The 7,044-nt window shown below is 39.8% G+C and overlaps 1 long non-coding RNA gene across 1 annotated transcript; it reads left to right on the top strand.

Annotated features, from left to right (window-relative positions):
- Positions 1–5,574: 5,574 nt before the first annotated feature.
- Positions 5,575–6,330, top strand: LOC115174783 (uncharacterized). Its single transcript, XR_003871838.1, has 2 exons — positions 5,575–5,985; positions 6,094–6,330. It is a non-coding gene; the product is annotated as an uncharacterized LOC115174783 (long non-coding RNA).
- The last annotated feature ends 714 nt before the right edge of the window (positions 6,331–7,044 follow it).

Genomic DNA, 7,044 nt, shown 5'->3' with positions numbered 1-7,044 from the left:
ACGCAGATGAGCAGGGACCCTGGGCATCTTTTTTTGGTGTTTTTCAGAGTCCGTAGAAAGGCCTCTTTTGTGTCCTAAGTTTTCATAATTGTCAAATCAAATCGAAATCAAATTTATTTATATAGCCCTTCGTATATCAGCTGATATCTCAAAGTGCTGTACAGAAACCCAGCCTAAAACCCCAAACAGCAAGCAATGCAGGTGTAGAAGCACGGTGGCTAGGAAAAACTCCCTAGAAAGGCCAAAACCTAGGAAGAAACCTAGAGAGGAACCCCTCATAGCCAGTCCTCTTCTGGCTGTGCCGGGTGGAGATTGTTCAAATGTTCATAAATGACCAGCATGGTCAAATAATAATAATCATAGTAGTCAGTAACACAAGAGTAAGTGTCAGTTGGCTTTTTCATAGCCGATCTTTGAGAGTATCTCTGGGACAGGTAGCACGTCCGGTGAACAGGTCAGGGTTCCAGCAGGTCTGGGACAGGTAGAACGTCCGTTGAACAGATCAGGGTTCCATAGCCGCAGGCAGAACAGTTGGAACTGGAGCAGCAGCACGGCCAGGTGGACTGGGGACAGCAAGGAGTCATCATGCCAGGTAGTCCTGAGGCATGGTCCTAGGGCTCAGGTCCTCCGAAAGAGAGAAAGAAAGATAGAAAGAGAGAAAGAGAGAAAGAGAGAATTAGAGAGAGCATATTTAAATTCACACAGGACACCGGAAAAGACAAGAGAAATACTCCAGATGTGACAGACTGACACTAGCCCCCCGACACATAAACTACTGCAGCATAAATACTGGAGGCTGAGACAGGAGGGGTCAGGAGAAACTGTGGCCCCATCCGATGAAACAGGGCCAAACAGGTAGGATATTACCCCACCCACTTTGCCAAAATGTATTTCCTACCGTCTGTAAGCTGTTAGTATCTTAACAACCGTTCCACAGGTGCATGTTCATTAATTGTTTATGGTTCATTGAACAAGCATGGGAAACCCTTTACAATGAAGATCTGTGAAGTTATTTGTATTTTTACAAATTATCTTTGAAAGACAGGGTCCTGAAAAAGGGACATTCCTTTTTTTGCTGAGTGTATATACTGTATACTGTATCCTTAACCGCTGTCACTGCTAATCCATATATTTTATACTTATATATTCTTATCCCATTCCTTTACTAGATTGTGTGTATTAGGTTTTGTTGTGTAATTTGTTAGATATTAGGTTTTGTTGTGGAATTGTTAGATATTACCTGTTAGATACTGCTGCACTGTTGGATCTAGAAGCATAAGCATTTCGCTACACTCGCAATAACATCTGCTAACCATGTGTATGTGACCAATACAATTTGATTTGGTTTGAAAGCATTTTCATCACAAACCCAGTGTGTGTCAAGTGATTTAGAAGACCACTTCTAGACTGTGGTTTTACATTGTACTATTATATCCTTGACACAGCCAGTGGTTTATGAAACTCAGACATGAAAGAGAAGGAATTCCTAAAGAACAAAAGAGTGTAAGATTGTGACTGATCTGGTGGTGCTATTATGGCACTCCTCTAATGGCCCTTGTCAAGGTTCCCAGAGTTTCATAACAAAGCCTTCCAGTCAGGGAACTGGCGCAAGGCTAAATAAAGGACAGATTGTGTACTCACGTCCATGATGAATATGGGTTAAGTGATACTAAAAGTGATGGAAATCTTTTTTGTGTGACACGGGTTGAAACCGGTCCAGTCATGCTGACGAAAGCAGTTTTAGGCCCTAAAATAGAGGGACAGTGTAAACATACATAATGGATGCTTTGTTACATAAAGCAATTGTGATGAGTAACTGTGAGGGTGTTTTCCACAAAGCATTTTCACAAACAGCTTACCTCCAATCACATGACTTGTTGAGTGTGCACTCTGTTGTGTGCATCCAGCAAACAGGAAATTCCCCTATCACATGACTGTCGCCTGGAAGGCTGAGGGCATGAAGGTAAACGAAACCTTATTTGAAATCCTAAATCCTGGAACATTATGGGAGATACTTTTCAAATCAAATCAAATGTTATTGGTCACAAACACGTGTTATTGCGTGTGTAGCGAAATGCTTGTGCTTCTAATTCCGACAGTGCAGCAATATCTAATGTAATCTAACAATTCCACAACAACTACCTAATACACACAAATCTAAGGAAAGAAATGGAATGAGAATATGCACATGTCAATATATGGATGAGATTTGAAATAATACAACAACAAAAAAATCCCTAAGGACCAGAAGCAAGGCAGCCCTCTCTGTCGGCGCCATCTTTCGGTAAACATTTCAGGCATTTTCCCTGCCCTTTCCTCATCTGAGAGTGACTACAGTAGGCTGGTTTGTACACTCCTCTCTGTATTTATTTGGAAAGTGAAGCAAAAATGTGTACATTTGTCTCTATACTCCAGGATTTTTGATTTGAGATCAAATGTTTCATACTGTATGAGGTGACAGTAGTGTCACCTTATGTTTTACCATTTAGAAATGAAATCTTGTCCCCCATTTGAAAGTGATTTTTTTTCAAAAGTATTTGGACAAATTCACTTATAGTGTATTAAAGTAGTCAAACGTTTAGTATTTGGTAGCGGACTAAACTCCATGGTGGAGGAAGTTGATGATGAACTTCAACAACGGCGTGGAGCCGAGACCAGGCTTTGTGGAATCTAGCTCTGACTACATCGATTCGCCCAAGGTCAATACTTTAAAAAAATATATAATATGAAATGCCCACATTGTACCTCTGTAGTTGCGTGCCTTTCTTTGTTTGCTAAAATCCATATATTTTCAATAAATGTTAATCAAATAACACCACCAAATGTTTCTTGGTTGAGATTCAGTTGGCACATGCGCTGAGTTGCCATCTTACAGCAATGAGCAAACAGTCAGTGGTTGTATTTGATTAATGTTTATTGAAAAAATATGAATTTTATCAAACAAATAAAGGCACACAGATACAGAGGACAAACATAGGTACAAGGTAGGAGTTTCATCATTTAAATAATTTTAAGTGTAGGAGATAGAGTGGATTTAAAAAGTCTACACACACCTGTTAAAATGCCAGGTTTTTGTGATGTAAATAATGAGACAAAGATAAATCATGTCAGAACTTTTTCCACCTTTAATGTGACCTATAACGTGAACAATTCAATTGAAAAACAAACTGAAATCTTTGAGGGGAAAAAATAAAAAATAAAAAACTCACAATAACCTGGTTGCATAAGTGTGCACACCCTTAAAACTAATACTTTGTTGAAGCACCTTTTGATTTTATTACAGCATTCAGTATTTTTGGGTAGGAGTCTATTAGCATGGCACATCTTGATGTGGCAATATTTGCCCACTCTTCTTTGCAAAAGCGCTCCAAATCTGTCAGATTGCGAGGACATCTCCTGTGCACAGCCCTGTTCAGATCACCCCAGAGATGTTCAATTGGATTCAGGTCTGGGCTCTGGCTGGGCCATTCCAAAACGTTAATCTTCTTCTGATGAAGCCATACTTTCGTGGATTTGGATGTGTGCTTTGGGTCGTTGTCGTGCTGAAAGGTGAACTTCCTCTTCATCTTCATCTTTCTAACGGATGCCTGAAGGTTTTGTGCCAAAATTGCCTGGTATTTGGAACTGTTCATAATTCCCTCCACCCAGGCCCCGGTTCCAGCTGAAGAAAAACAGCCCCAAAGCATGATGCTGCCACCACCATGCTTCACTGTGGGTATGGTGTTTTTTGGGTGATGTGCAGTGTTGTTTTTGCGCCAAACATACCTTTTGGAATTATGGCCAAAAAGTTCAACCTTGGTTTCATCAGACCATAACACATTTTCCCACGTGCTTTTGGGGGACTTGATGTTTGTTTTTACAAACTTCAGCCGGGCTTGGATGTTTTTCATTGTAAGAAAAGACTTCCGTCTTGCCACCCTACCCCATAGCCCATTCATATGAAGAATACGGGAGATTGTTGTCACATGTAGCACACAGCCAGTACAGCCAGTACTTGCAGTTCCTTTAATGTTGCTGTAGGCCTCTTGGAAGCCTCCCTGACCAGTTTTCTCCTCGTCTTTTCATAAATTTTGGAGGAACGTCCAGTTCTTGGTAATGTCTCTGTGGTGCCATATTTTCTCCACTTGATGATGACTGTCTTCACTGTGTTCCATGGTATATGTAATGCTTTGGAAATTCTTTTGTACCCTTCTCCTGACTGATATCTTTCAACAATGAGATCCCTCTGATGCTTTGGAAGCTCTCTGCGGACCATGGCTTTTGCTCTGAGATGCAACTAAGAAAATGTTAGGAAAATCCTACTAGAACAGCTGAACTTTATTTGTGATTAATCAGAGTCACTTTAAATGATGGCAGGTGTGTAATGACTTCTATTTAACATGAGTTTGAATGTGATTGGTTAATTCTGAACACAGCCACATCCCCAGTTATAAGAGGGTGTGCACACTTATGCAACCAGGTTATTTATTGTAAGGTTTTTATTTTTCGTTTTTCCCCCTCAAAGATTTCAGTTTGTTTTTCAATTGAATTGTTCACATTATAGGTCACATTAACAGTAGAAAAAGTTCTGACATGATTTATCTTTGTCTCATTCTTTTACATCACAAAAACCTGGCATTTTAACAGGTGTGTGTAGACTTTTTATATCCACTGTAGATAGTGGCACAGCGGTCTAAGGCACTGCATCTCAGTGCAAGAGGCGTCACTACAGTTTCTGGTTTGAATCCAGGCTGTATAACATCCGGCCGTGATTGGGAATCCCATAGGGTGGCACACAATTGGCCCAGCGCTGTCCGGGTTTGGCCGGGGTAGGCCGTCATTGTAAATAAGAATTTGTTCTTAACTGACTTGCCTGGTTAAATAAAAAAATGTAATATAGAAATAAATAGATTCCACAAAGCCTGGTCTCGGCTCCACGCTGTTGGCGAAGTTCCTCATTAAACTTCCTCATTAAACTTCCTTCACCGTGGAGTTTAGTCCGCTAAGTATTTGGTCCCATATTCCTAGAACGCAATGACTACATCAAGCTTGTGACTCTACAAACTTGTTAGATGAATTTGCAGTTCGTTTTGGTTGTTTTTCGGCTTATGTTTTGACCAATAGGAACTGAATGGTGAATATTGTATTGTGTTATTTTGGAGTAAATTTTATTGTAAATAAGAATAAAATATGTTTCTGAATGCTACCATGATTAGGGATAATCATGAATGAATTGTGAATAATGATGAGTGATAAAGTTACAGAGGAACAATGATCATATCCATCATCATTTTTCACGATTCCTTCATGATTATTGATAATTATGGTAGCATCCACATTCATGTAGAAGTGTTCAGAAACATCTTCTATTTTTATTTACAATTAAATTGTCTCCAAAATGACACAATACATTATTCACCATTCAGTTCCTATTGGCAAAACATAATCCGAAACTCATCCAAAACAAACTGCAAATGCATCCAACAAGTTTGATGTAGTCATTTCGTGCTAGGAATATGGGACCAAATACAAAACTTTTGACTACTGTAATGAAATAAGTGAATTTGTCCAAATACTTCTTCAAATAGGGGGACTAGATACATAAAGTGCTTTCATTTCTAAACAGTAAAACAGATATGTATGAAAATAACCTAAAATTTAAGGTGACATTCTGTACTATCACCTCATATGAAACCAGTAGAGAGCCTCACTGTCCAAATAATTACAGAGGGAAGTGTATATCTAACAAAAAGAAACCATATTAGTTTAGTGAATTTATTGCAATTGTCACATCTGCTCCTGCTACACCCCCTAGTGGACATCCGTTGTCTCCTTGACATGCAGCCATTCCCCCAGTTCTCTCCCTCTTCTTCTCTCTCTGTGTGTGTGATTGTGTGGTTGGAGACAGGTGTGCTGGATTCAGAGCAGTTCCCCACCAGCTGCAACCTGTTCCATAATCAAGACCTCTACAAATACTCAGTCCTGCCACTTCCACTCTGCCAGATTGTAATCGCTGTTCAGTCAATCATGCTTCTAACTATTTGTTGTTATTTAAGATCCTGTATCCTGATGTGCCTATTTCCTTGCCTGATGTTGTTTCTCCTCTCACTGCAGTTTTGCCGCTCTGACTCTTGTTCCTGTCTCCTGTTCCACATCTCACCACCCTGCTACCCTGTTCTGGATTCAACTCATCATCACTCCCTTGGATTCCCCTCCAGACCTGTTTACCCTGTCCCAACCCAGCTCACTCCAACCGCAGCCTCCACATCTGGTTTCTTACAACTCATCCAAGCTTCCCTGGATCTGCACTTCATCTCTCCCTGTGTTACAATAAATATATTGGTTCATTCATCCCTGTTTCCTGGTCTGAGTCTGCTCTTGGGTTCCCCTGTGCTGCTCCGCTTAACAGCAATAGCATGTTATGACAGAGCATATTCTAGAAAGAGCGAGGTCATTATGTTCCTGTCTTCAGACTACTTTCAAGCCTATTTGGTTCTGCAAATTAATACATTCTGGTATTGGGTAGTAGATATATTGAAATGAAATATGTGTAGTACATTTGTGAAAATGTGAATGTTTTGTAACACAGTGTTTTATCATTAGTGGACTACTATTGAATATCTGTTCTACTTAACTTAATCCCTCAAGCTTAAATGTCTGCTTCTTCAGCAATTAAGGGTGAGTCATCACAACTGGCAGTGAATCACCAGAACCTTCCCTGTCAAAAGGCTTAGCTCACCTCTATTCCCCCTCACAGGTTATCAAACCCATAACAATAACAACCTTTACTATTGTTTCACAAGCCTCTCCTGAGACTGTGGTTTCAAGTGAAATAGACTATTTATTCTATCCCATATGCATACAGAAGTTGTTCCCAACTTCAACTGTAGGCTACCATAGTTTTATAAATAATTCTGAGAAGTATTTCAAATGAAATTGTATTGGATGCGTAAACATCATTTGGAGATGTTAACGCAGGTGCAGCGAAATGCTTATGTTTCTAGCTCCAACAGTGCAGTAATACCTAACAACACAAAACAATACACACAAATCCAAGAAATAAAA

This window comes from Salmo trutta, chromosome 35 (genome assembly GCF_901001165.1).
Source record: "Salmo trutta chromosome 35, fSalTru1.1, whole genome shotgun sequence".
Classification (NCBI taxonomy): Eukaryota; Metazoa; Chordata; class Actinopteri; order Salmoniformes; family Salmonidae; genus Salmo; species Salmo trutta.
The sequence above is the reverse complement of the archived record's forward strand: the minus strand, read 5'-3'. Positions and strand labels throughout refer to the sequence as shown.